At 42.7% G+C, this 13,468-nt stretch overlaps 1 protein-coding gene across 4 annotated transcripts in view; it reads right to left on the bottom strand.

Moving 5' to 3' along the window:
• ZFYVE28 (zinc finger FYVE-type containing 28) overlaps positions 1 to 13,468 on the bottom strand; it is a 147,868-nt gene that overhangs the window by 133,754 nt on the left and 646 nt on the right. The window lies entirely within an intron of this gene.

Below are 13,468 nucleotides of genomic sequence, written 5' to 3'. Positions count from 1 at the left end.
CCTGCAGTAACAAGCTCAGGCTTAACAGAAATGAACCAAAAGAAAAAAAAAAAACATAATACTACACAAAACTGCAAATTGGAGAGTACTCACGAAGAACAGGTTCTAACGAATGAGGAATGCAAAGCAGGATCAGCTAATTACTTCAGAGCACAGAGCAAATACAAGTCAATGTCACAGCCGCGATAAGAACCAGATGACACGTAAGCCACTCCATACGGTGCTGCTGCTTAGCTGAAACCCCACCTATCGAGCTCTATAAGAGATCTGTACCTCGAACGAGAGAAGGGACAGAACACAGCAGGAATAAGAGGTTCAAAAAGCACAGCTTACAAACATGCTACAAAAAAAAGTTCATTGAGGGCAAGGGAAAAAAACACGACAAAAAACACCATTCCAATATGGAAAAAGTTAAAGAAGTAAGACTTCTTTTCTGTACCCATTTGGTCTTAGGAAAGGAAGAAATTGTATTAAACAGCAGGAAAAGCGATTGGCATTCTGAGTTGGAAAGGAACCAGCTATGAGAGAAGAGGAGTAGATTGTCCTAAGAGATGGTGAAAACCGTTTCTGACAAGTGTGAAGAATAGGTTATGTGAACATCCCTACTGCTCAAAGCACAGATAAATTTGAAGTACTGGAAATTCTATTTAAATGTAAGAAAAAGATATTTTTTTTTTTACTGGAAGGGTGACCCTGCAGTGCAACGGGCTGCCCAGAGAGGTTGTGCAGTCTGCATTCTTGGAGACATTCAATACCCAACTCGACACGGCCCTGAGAAACCTGCTCTAGGGATCCTTGCTTTTAGTTTAAGGGAAACAATCCTTTAAAGGGACTGAACACAAAAAAAGACTTCACAGTGTCATTGATTTAATAATATAGGAAAAAAAATAAATTACTGTTGTACATTAAAAACAGCATTCACCTACAAAAACAAATCACATGGCGTTCATGTCTCAGCTGTGCAGTCTTCAGTGCCTTGCAAGATGTTACTCTCCACCCAGCTAGCGTGGCTCATAAATTGAATAGCATCAGGTCGTTCCACAGCAGACTAGAAGAAACCCAGATGTTTGCAAAAAAGCCCATAGCAGTGGCCACATGCTTGCCCACATGTTTCCCCAACCTGACCTGAACCAATGTCCCAGCATGACACCAGATGAGTCTGTTGCTGACTGTGCAGCTCAAATGATCCATTGGTTACCAAATCTTGGATTTTTTTTTTTTATCATAAGGCAGTAAATTGGAATTTAAAATAAGCAAATTCTTCTTAAGCTTTTCTCCCCAGTTTATTTAATGGCATTATAATTTGTCCATCACACAGACCTAATTTGCATGCAATTTCCACTGGACATGGTATTCTTTACTTTTCAGCCTAAACTGCAGTGAACCTACTAAAACTGCTGAGGGTTTTCATTTCAGGAGAGGTACAGTAGGACAATAGACACAACACATCCAAAACATTCTCATTAATTATTTTCCCTAAGGATCTGCCATTGTACTTTGATGGGCCAACAGGGTGGCATAAAGCACCTGGAAACTTAATTTTTCTTTTTTTCACATCCATGTCATTAAGCTACCACCAGAAACGTACAAAGCTCATTTAAATATTATGAGGCTGCAGAGGGTGCTCTGACACTGCTTACAGACAATTTCTATTCAATCCCCATATTCCTCAGCAAATCACTCATCAATTTTCCAGGAGTAATTACAATTTGGAAATAATGCCTGAAAATAATTTTGAAGGCAGGTTAAGATTAGGCTTCCCCTAATACCCAGCTTTACCTTCAGAGAAAGGTGATATGAATTACAATTATTATTTTATTATTATTTTTTTTTTATCCCTAACAGTAGGTATTCAGAGTGGAAATAACATCTGGGAAGACAGCACTTCTCCATGTCACCTTTTTCCTGCACCTAAATGAAATACCTAATTGCTCCGCATGGATCTAGCGGAGTGGGGAAAGCGGGCACTCACACATTGAGACACGTGCTGCAACATCATCGTCCACATTGCTCCCAAGTTGCTTAGGCAAACAAGCTCCCTACAAGAAGCTTCTGCTGCTTTAAGAGTATAAAAACAAAAACAGCAAAAGCAAAAAAAAAAAAAAAGGCAAAAAAAAACAGCAAAGCTTTTAGCTCTTTTTGGGACCACCCAACACCATGATAAAGCACACGCAATGCAGAATGAAGAAACGTGTACAGACAGTACTTTATACTTGGGAAAGAAGAACTTGCATACCCCAGTTATTATTTTTGTACTTAGCATTGCAAGAGTTTTACTTGCTAGCTTTCAAGCAAGCGAAGCACAGATTAATTTAATTCTAGCTGAAAGTTTAACAAGAATTTGTACTTCTCCCTTTCCTTACAGTTCTTTGAAATTTCTTATTCCATTAAGTACACAGTGAAAAATGTTACGTTATCTGACAATACTGCTATTTAAATATATTAATTCTGACCCAGCTGATGAAAGGTAAATAAAAGAAAGGTTTTTAAAAGACTTTGAAATTAATTAAAAATGTTCAGTGTAGCTGATCCTTCACGTCACTGGCTCCAAGCCCCAAATTAGCAAATTCTAGGTTTGACAATTCATGTAATGAACTTGAAACAGAGTATAGCTATGCCAAATAGACAATGGTGCATTAACTGGATACTTTAGCACCTTCACAATTCCTGTTGAAAAAGGAAATTTAAAGTGTCAGGTCGTTCAAGAATGTGGAAACCCTGCCCTTTCATAGCTCTCTGTTTTGCCTCACTGCTTCTGCAGCTTTGCTTTGTGCCTTTGTCACTGCAAGATTAGCTACATTAACATTTTATACATGGTCTGCACCCTAATGTCACCTAAAAAAAAATTAGGTGGGCCTGTGTTTTATGATAAAGAATCGAATCACCAGTCGAGCTCTGTTAGTTCCATGTGACTTCACCTGGGTTTCAGACTGCTCCCCGCATTACACAATGCAGCATCTTTCGTGCCAAAGGAGGAGCAATAGCATAGGTGCTGTTCGAGCCAGCAACGTAAGTGTTTCTCTCTTTGGATTAGGGTTTCATTTTCCCATTATTTGTATTGTGAATACAGTATCAGACACAAACACAAAAGACTCTGAAGATGCAATTTTGTGGTTGCTACAGGGTAGTTTAAAGACCATGTTGCCACCAAAAGAGGAGATCCTGCTGCTCCCCCCTGGATGAAGCTGACGGGTAACTCTGCAAATTGCTATGAACAAATTACATTAATTTCCAGCTGTGTCAGGAAGTTGATCCAATGCAGAGCAAGGCCACTCCGTTCCTCATGCAGGGCGTAGGGAGATAAGAGAGAAGCACACGGGCAGCAGCTGAAGGAACAGGGGGGCAGCAGCAACTCTGCCCCTCCAGCAGAAGCAGCGCTGTCTTCAGTCAACTTAAAATTCACAAGGGGGACGCACAAATATTCTTCATAGGTCACATATTAGGAACACTGGAGAAGATGAGAGAGTAATTCTCCTGTTGCTCTGAAAGATCACTACTGCCCAAATGCATTTCACCACATTTTGACAGTACTTTACCAAAAAAAAGTCATTATAATAGAAAAGTTGCCTAATAACCAGTACGAGGAGGGAGTCATAAACAGCATGCAGTCACAGAGTTAAGCAACCTGACTTGTGATACGGAGTAGCCACGAGATGACTCAAATTCTGGCAAAATAGTGCAGCTAACAGGTTCAAAGCTAGGTTTAGTCATTACTGAGAATGCTTTCATCCAGTCCTGCAAAACCTACATATCCCATAGATGCCAGCATTTAAAAACATTTCTAATTCATACTGTTTTACATACAACATTGATCACATCATCCTTTTTTTTCCCCGCAAACCAAACAAACTATAATGTAAGCAAGATATCCCACCACAATGAGATGGATTTTTGGTACATCGCACTTAGGACTCCTGGGCAGCATTTGGGTTGGAAGACACTCTCCGCACACCCCAAATTACAAAAACGCTTCAGCAGAAGGAAACCCTTTTCCCCCAGCAGCTTTGCATGCCAACACATACCAGTAATTTTACCACAAGGGGGAGATGAGAAAGATGACAGACAGGAGTGACTGAAGGCCTGGGTAGAGAAGCACTGGTTTGAACATGACTAATTAGCAGTTGAGAATCACCATTACCTATCTCCCATATGTTCTCATTTGTAAGCTAGAGTTGGACAGTGAATCCAAACATATGGAAACAGTAAGCTGCACTCCAGTCTTTGGATAGCAAAGTACACACAATCTGGTCTTCTGTTTCAGCTGTAAAACATGACTGCACGGTAACCCTAAAAGGAAAAATAATTTCATATGAAGTAGTGGACATGGAGAAAAATTAAAAAAAAAAAAAAGATAAGAAACACCCAGATTAAGCTTTTCTGGCTAGTTTGGCTATTAGCTTATATGTGGGGGCACTGAAAAACCTTTGCGCCTCTGTCCCCTATTTAAAAGCTAGGAAAAATAATCATTTTTGGCATTTGAAAGAACGCACAGATTATACACAATTTCTGGATCACACACAGCACACAGGCACAGAGAGAACCACAGCGAGAGCCAGAAGCAGCCTCACAGCATCTCACTGCTTGGCCTGACCAACTGCAAACAACTCCAAGCTTAAGCAAAAAGTGTGCTTAGCTTTCTTACCTTGAAACCAATGCTCCCAGGAAAAAGGTTTATCTATTAAGTCTTCAGGAATACTCATGAAGTATTTGCAGTAATTTGGCAGGGTTCATCTTTTTCAAACAGCTTGAATTAGTATTTATCAGCTAAACGTTCTTTCTAAACTAATTAAAAGCTTTTTAACCAGATCAAGTCAGGTCAATCGAAGCAACAGCCTACCTCTGATGTAGGAAACAAAAGCAACTAGACTTCAGTTCACTTGCCTTTACTGTTAACATCAGAATAGCAGGTTAAATACATACACACAGCTATAGGTAGATCTAGATATACACACACTATATCAATAAATTAATAGAACGTTTCTAAAGTAAAAAATTATCCTAATTGTTTATGCAGAAATGTATACTTCGGGACTTTTTGAAGCAGCATTCATTTTGCAAGTTGCAGCCCGAGTCCACATCTGAAAATACTTGAAACTCTTGCTCTCAGCGACACACAGTACTGTCTACCATGAAAGTGCCAGACAGCAGCTCTCCAAGCTACATAGGAGAAGAAGTCTACTGAAAAATAGATAGACTCTAAGGCTGAGACTTCCTTCAAGAAACCAATTGTCAGAAGAGATACTGTAGCTGGTTGAGATAATACACCCTTTAAAATAACAAGACAAAAAATGGCAGTAGAATGTATGCTATGAAATAAAGATGAATGCCTAACAATAAACCTTGCTTCCTTGCCTTTTCTAGCAAGGAAAACGGAGTACTTCAGTACCTTCCTTCCTACCATCATGACCGCTATCGGGTATATTATGCGCCGCATCTCTAGACTGAAATCATGAGGCAAAAAAAATTTATAGCAAGTCTTCAACTATGGAAAAAAAGAATCCAGGGAGAAGCAGCAGCTTTGTTAGGGAAATAAAACACACAAAAATCCAACATCTGAAAGCAGTCTCCAAATTGAACACATCAGTTCTGAATAAAACACTTGATAGTGATTTAATTATCAAGAAAATATCAACCAAATGACCAATGACACCAGTGAACTCCTATAGGTAAACAATATGCACACAAAATAACCGACCTGCCCTCTTCCAATTATTTGTTACTCATCATGACACTGCGGTCTTATTACAGGCTTTATACAAAAACTGTAAGAGAGCTACAAAGTACACAGGAAGCTCCTACCTTGGAACAATCCCCTAGTACCCTTTAGTCTTCAAAAAGCCCTCCAGCTCTGGCCAAGCTCACCATCAGAAGCATTATATACCAAAGAGAAACAAAGTTTGACAGGGAAAAAATAATGCAAAGTGTTCTAACACCTCTTCACCACCACCTAATGGGCCAACAGAGCCTAGGCAAACACAAGAATCTAAGAGACCTCACCAGGGCACCCTGAGTCCCTACAGGACCTACACACACATAAACAAAAGCAGTCACTCTGCTCCAGGATGAGCACGCACCAGTCATCGCCAACGGACTGCAGCAAACCTAATTACCATTTCCATTTAATCTCTTATGCTTCAGTGATGACCTGCAAAACACCTTAAAATACAAAGCCAAATAAATCACAGGTTCAAGATGAGATTTGCTTTATGGCCCTTAACATTTTCTCCTGCTCCTTATGTCCTATTAACTCTGCCGTACCCTACAAGGGTTTCCATCCATCTTGCACCACAGAATGATGTCTTCTCTATTGCGTCAAGCCATTTTCGTAAGGCTGTCAACTAGATCAGAGACGCTCATCCAGCTCCATAAAAACACTTTACAAAAGCATTAAATAATGCATTCAGAAGTGCAGGTACTCTATGTTTCTCAATCTTGAAAGTTACGTAAAAGCAGGCAGTTCTTTCAAAGGATTTGTAGGGCTTGAGAGGAAACAGTCTGATACGTCCTTATCTGTATGGTAAGAGCACTCAAAGTCCAGCAACTGCACTGATACAGGAAGGTGAAATTTCTGCCAATGGACTGATGCTTCTCTGAATCTCCTTCTACACAGAGGCACTGATATGAGCACCCCTTATCACTTCTAAAAAGATACCTAAGATGACAACCATCCAAAAGCCAACTTTAGATAAACACGGAAGGCTCCTTTCACGCTCAGCTCTGTAACGTCAGTACAGAGCAGAAATGGTAACTTGGATAATCTGATTGTTTTCAACATCTGATGAACTTCAGAATTGCAGGAAATGTCTCCTATGTTAAAAGGTTGACAAAGGAAGGAGAAAATCAGAAGAATGCAAAGTAGAAATGCAGAACACCCTGAGCATCCGGTTAGTTTAGCTTCAACCACCTGTAATTCTCCGAGATCAAAGTGCCAGATGATGGCAGGAATTAAGACATTCCAGCATAAACATCACCCCAATTCAAATTAACCTATGGCCCAACTGAAAATATTAAGCGTGCATTTCGAAAGAGGAGAGTCATCTCCTCCCCTTTTTCCACCCTCAGACTGGTTTTCTTATGTTTTTATTCTGAGCACTTTCTTCTACACTGTTCACCTCTCTCCCCTTCAGTGTCTTTCCCCCGGTAGCTCTCCGTCCCTGCATTCACCCAGCGCACAGTGCATGGAACTGACACGATGCTCGCTGTTACGTTATTCATTCTGAACAGCCATCAAGCATGGCTAAAGATCCTGCGAGAGAAAAGAAAAATGATCTTGTGCCCTATAAAGACGGGGTAAAGTAGGGGCAGTCCTTATATGACATTCTCAGCTTCCCTTGCAGTGCAATGTTATAGATAATCACAGCCTTGCTGCAGAATCCTATTTCCTTTGATAACCCAGTTCCTGTTGATCAGCTCTTCAGGGAATCTTGATCCTAAACAACATCAAAAGCATCAATACTCTAGGGAGGAGAAGATGGTGAATAGAGAGGAATAGGAGAAAGCAGAACCACCAACAGGATGAGGACAGTCAAGAAGAATACCCAGGTTAGAGGCCTGAGGAAGTACTGCAAAAGGGTCACTGCCCACTGGGAAACAAGAAGGAAAATCCTACAAGCTGCAGGGGAGAACAGAAATACACGGACAGAATGCAGCATGTCTGACTCACACCATCAAAATAAGTAAAAAAGAGCAAGACTCTCTGGTTTTAACAGCAAGGAGCACTCAGACAGGAAGGCTGCATCTTTGTTGTCCAAACACACAACCCCCCTAAAGCTCGCCCTTTCCTACATCCTAAATCTACAGCTCTGCAAAGTGTATTACAACTTGTGTCACTCGCCTGTTTCCAAACAGCAGGCTTGGATGCTGCCATAAAAAAGAAAACCAAATCCTACCGCACAGCACTGCCTGTCACGGGGGGCTGAGAGCTTGGCGTTAGCTGGCTGGGGACAGCTTCAGTTCATGGGGCTCGGCAGCTTCACCTTGTCTGCAGAGCAGCAGTTCTTGTCCAAAAGACAAGCAGAGAGCATGTGGCCATTAAACCAGCTTGTAATTTTAGATACACTGGAATATTTTGTACTTGCAAGATGAAAAAAAAGACTCATCTGAGAACAGGTAAGGCAGACTCCAACGAAGCAGCATCCTCCAGTAAAACAACTGAGCCTCAGAAACTTGCTTTTTCGGATGCGTAGTGAAGGCTGGTCAGTCTTCAGACATGAGTCAAACGTACCTACGCGGCTTCCAATTCATTTATTTTTAACATCGGTATATAAAAATAGCTTTACTGAATGCATTTTTAAATGAACATTGCTAACAGAACTGCCAAGACAGTAGATCATAACTATTAAAACAGCTAAATGAAGCATGTCAAAGGTATTTGCACTGCTAATTTTTTAGTTAGCTCAGTAAGAAAATATTCTTTGGGCACCCTCAACTACCAGAGCTTAAATACTGTGGTCAACGCAGACATTCTTTTTGTATTGTGATTCTTCTAAACAACATAGAAGAGCACAATGTGTTCTTTAAGAAGTTTTTTCTAAGTTCTGGTAACGATCGTGGGGGGGACATGAGAGGGAGTCGAAAGATCCAAATCAAGTTTCCAAGGGAAAGAGCAAAGGGAGTCTGCAGGACAAGGGACACACTGGCTCACACTGATGGATGCTGGAAAACGCTCACCTCACTAGAGGGAAACTGGGCTTTAAGCACTGAGTAGCCAGGAGTCATAATGGAGGCCAGAAGTATAAATGGATTGAAAAACAATTAGACAGTTTAAGGAAAAATGTTCCCAAGCTATTGAATTATACGGGCACAATCTGCAGCTCAGCACACTCCTGAAAACGCAGACTGCCGTAAGTTCAAAAGAAAGCCCGGGGGAAATATCACTTCCTATTCCTCTCATCTTTTTTCCCTAGGCGTCTGTTACGGGATGCAGCGAACGAGAACCACCAGACATGACACCAGGCTAGATGGACTTCCACTCTGACATACCGTGACTCTGCTCACGGTAATCTACGTCCAAAAAGTCACTTTGCAAGGTGCACGCATTGCTCCCACATCAGGGTAATTAAGAACAGCCAAGCAATTCCCTTAATAGACAACTGCAACAGCTGCCCAGTTGACTTTTGCAGGTAAACCAAGGCCAAGAAACAACAGGACTTGGAATTACCTTAAGCCAGCTGCAGAGCCACAGTGAGCAGCAAAGAATCACTGGTTTCCACACGTGTGTTCAAACCACTAGATGGTGCTTCTAAAATAAAGCACGCCAGCACACAGAACTCTGAAGCTATGTCTGTGGATGTGTAAGTTGCCTTCCTCTGGATTTTTATCAATATTGCTGATGAATGCGGTTCGATAGCTGCAGCCTCTGATCAGACAGCAGCAACAAGAATAATTAAGCGGGTAATTGAGGTCTCCCCAAATAAGAAAGATTCCTAAATTTTGTCTTTGAAAGTAGTAAGATGTTAATAAAAATATAGTACTAAATACCAGGTTTTGTTCACAAACAGCAGTGCCCAAAAGACTTTGATTACTGTACGGCACCAGTAAAAAGAAATTTTAGGCTACAAATGCAATTTACCTCTTCCTTCACTCTTCATTCAAGTAGTTTTCTTAAGACACTTTTCCCACGACTGAACTCGCTCTAGTTCTCTCCTGTGAAGACTAAACACTTCACTTTTAAGATGTGGAAATTATAGCTAAAATAAGATAGTGCTTTCTTCCTATCACTCTGTAAATTGATCCTTCCTTTTCCTTTCTCTCACCCCAAACTAGCCTCAATAGTTGCTTGGCTATTCCAGTAGCTTCATCCTTTTTCATTTCTCACCATTTCAGTCCATCAAAGCGCTACTTAAAATAATCCTTCCTCTTCCTACATCTCATTCTACTGACTCAATTTTAAAAGTGTTCTTCACAGTGTGTTAAGCACGTATTCGAGAGTAATTTTTACTATCTTCTGTTCCTCTAAAGTTCATACTTTGATTCATCATCTTCTGTATACAGCTTTTTCCTAAAAAAAAAAAAAATCCTACGAGCATTTTCCTCTTCTTTTCCAAAAAAATAAAAAACAAAAAAATCAGTCTTGGCTATTTTCTATTTATTTCCCATCCTTCAATGCTTTGAGTCAGCTCTGCCACAAAGCAACACTGACAACACAACCAAGCAAGATTACATTGTTATGTGCAGGTTTGAGTGTTCAGTTTTTACCTGCTTTTTAAAGATACATACATATATATAAACAACAACAAACAAACAAAAACACTTATCCTTACGCAAGGTAGTGCAGAAGCTCCTAGAGGTCACTAGATTAATATTTTGCCATTGGCTCTCACTTTTCTACATTAGGGGATTACTCTTTATCCCCTAGGAACGTTCTCTCTTTCTCTTACTTGCATGGAATCTTCTTCCAAGATGCTCATTTACTAGCTCCTGTTTTAAAGCCTTGTTTTAAATTAGCATATCTATGTTTTATTCTAAGTCCTTCAATAAATATTATGAAAAGCATTATTGCTACCTAGGGCTTACTTTCTCAAAACATAGCTTAGTAAGAAGACCCTTAAAAAGTTAGAGAAAGGTACTATGCACAGACACGAAAACGAGCTTTCTCCCAGTACCAGCCATTCCACGCGTCCCTAGATGTTATTTCACAGAAACATGTTAACAGAAAGCGACAATCTCGTGTCCTGAAAATGCATCTGCTAATCCAGCTACAGAAAGCAACGATCAGCTTGAAGAAAACCCAAAGAAATTCAGATTCGTAGATGTAAATCACCAACTAATATTTTAAATAAAGAAAAATAAACACCCATTGAAGATGTTCCAGTCTTTTATGCTAAGCAGATTAAAAACATCTTTAAGTTGTGGTTAGAGAGATTATTTTTTCCCATGTCAAATACTGAACAGTTCTTTCAAAATATCAATAAAATGGATCTCAATTCAAAACATCGACCCCGGTGAGCTCTTATCTGCTCCTTTTCCAAGCTATTCTTGGAACTTCAGCAGCGGCGTTCATAGAAGTTATTTGGAATATTTTGGGCATCAAAAGCATTTCTGAACTGTACAAAACCAGTCAGTTCCCATACTTCTGTGGGATGCTCAGGTCTGCCCGGGAGCAGGCTCTGACCTAGCACCTGTGGAATGTTCCGACAGCAAAAGGTACAAGATAAGAAGCTCCCTGGAGTGACAGGAAATATTTCTGGTCTATCCCTGCATACGCACAAATATTTTGATTTAGAAGGAATCATCCTTTTTCTGCGCATGGTAGCAGAGCCAAAGAGGCAGTGGGATGCCTGCAGCGCCCTGAGGAGGTCAAACCGTACAGCCGTCGTTCCACCAACACGAAAGCACACAAAAATCTCAGCCACCATCGATGCAGCACAGGAGGCTGGAAACCGAGCCCCATCTCTCTGCTCTGCTTCTAATGCATCAGCTAAAACTCTGCCTCTTGCCAGCCGTGCAGACCCCATCGCTGCCGTTTATTTCTCTCTGTGGGTACCTCCACCGCCCTGCTTACTGACGTCCGGGTATGCCAGCACACCTGAAGAGCCGGGGCAGGGCCAGAAGGCAGAGCGCTGGCTGCGTAAGGACGTAGGAAAGCCGTGCTGCTCTCATGACACGCTCCCAACATTAGTCAGGACTTTCCACTTCCCTACACCCACATTTTCTCTCACATCCTTGCCATGTTCAAACAGATGCAGCAGTTCTGAAGTAAATGTCTCTCCCTAGATGCAGGTCCCTGCCTCTTACAGTAACTTGGCAATTATCCTGACGGCTTTGTAATTCAATCGTGTTGAGTAATACCTCTCTGTTCCATTTCTCAGTCTCAGCCATGTACAAATATGAGCATCTATTCAGGTGCCTGGCCGGACTGCGCTGTGAACCCGCTGCTCTCCTGTTCCCTCCCAGTCCCATTCCCCTGCTGCCTTCACAATCAGCTCTGGATGCGATCAAAGCAGCAGCCAAACACCCCACACGTGCAAAAAAAAGCTGCCACGCAGTCCTGTTACACCGTACTGGTATCTGGAAAGCCTCAAAAGAAGCAGTCTCCATCATCAGTTCAATATTGCTACTGCCCATAAAACACACCTGGCGCCTGCAGGACCTAACAGAAGATTATAACTAAGTAACATAAGCAGTGATAAGCCCCCACCAGAATAAAAATCCAAGAAGGAATCAACTTCAAACCAGACTATGTTCCAAACCGTTTCAGAACAGACTGTGGAACCCACCAGCGTTACTGGAAGGAATCCTAAGAACCCTCTGGTCAAATTGGACAGCAAGGAGAACAACCAGGAAAGCGATGCTCCCTACATGTGAACGCCTCCGTCTTACTTTCCACCAAAAACAAACAAACAACCGTGCAAACTTCTGTATATTCATCTCAACATTATCCATAACAAGTCAATGGACAAATCAGAGCAAATGCTTGCTCCTGAAGGAACAGGTCGTCACGTTACTACGCTCTCCAGCGCCCCATTTTGAAGACGAGCACAGAAAGCGATGCAGCGAGCTTCCGAAACCAACCCGAGCTGTTTGCCAAGTCCCCCAGCTGTTCCTGCGTGGTTCCTTCGGCGCAGCCCGGACACGACGCTGCTGTCACAGCGCTGCCGGGAGGCTTTGGGAGGGCTGGTGCCACGCGACGGGTGTGCAAAGGTCCCGGCCCCGCTGATCAGCCCCACGGACAGATAAGCCCCACGGAGAGATAAGCACGCACCGTTTGATGCGCCCCTTGAAATTGCATATTAATAAAGTGGGGTTTATCAGGAAAAAAAAAAAAAAGAGATCGGATCTCTATTAGGAAGACAATTAGAGGGAAGGCTAATTGGTTTTGATAAAGAAAAGGTGACAAAAGCTGCATTTGCGATTTCTTCTGCTTCTTTTATTCATTGCAAGTTCCGTGCTTCTTTTTACTCGTTAGAAGTTCATCGGTATGAAAGAAAGGACAAAGTTTACCGGGAACACAACTGAAGTTTGTCGGGCGCTCCCTGCAACCCCTCGCTGCCCGCTCAGCTCCCCAGAGCTCCTCACGGCGCTCCCAGCTCCTCCGCCCCTGAATTACCTCCCTTTCGGGTCGTAGCAGCCACGCCAGACGAGCAGCCTTCTCCCACACACGCCGGCCGGGGTTCCGACCGCAGAAAAAAGGAAAACCTCAACTTTTCCCCTAAAGCCACGCTTCAACTTTCTGTCCGTGCGCGCCAGGCGCCCCCCCCCCCCACGCGGGCTGTGCCCTCCGGGGGCCGCGGGAGCCGGGCTCGGCTCCGCCGCCCGAAGCCCGGCCGGCAGCAGGAGGGTGCCGGGGACGAGAGGGGAGGGGGGGGGAGACAGAGGGGGGCCAGGTGCTCGCGACAGCGCTGTCGCGATAGCGGCGCGACAGCAGGAGGCTGTGCGCTGCCTCAGGCGCGCGGCTCGGAGGAAGAGGAGGATGGAGAGGAGGAAGGAGAGGAGGGAGAGGAGGATGAGGAGGAAGGGCAGAAGAGGA

This window comes from Anser anser, assembly GCF_964211835.1.
Source record: "Anser anser genome assembly, chromosome: 4".
Taxonomy (NCBI): Eukaryota; Metazoa; Chordata; class Aves; order Anseriformes; family Anatidae; genus Anser; species Anser anser.
Note: the sequence above shows the minus strand (reverse complement) of the source record. Positions and strands in the feature narration are given on the sequence as shown.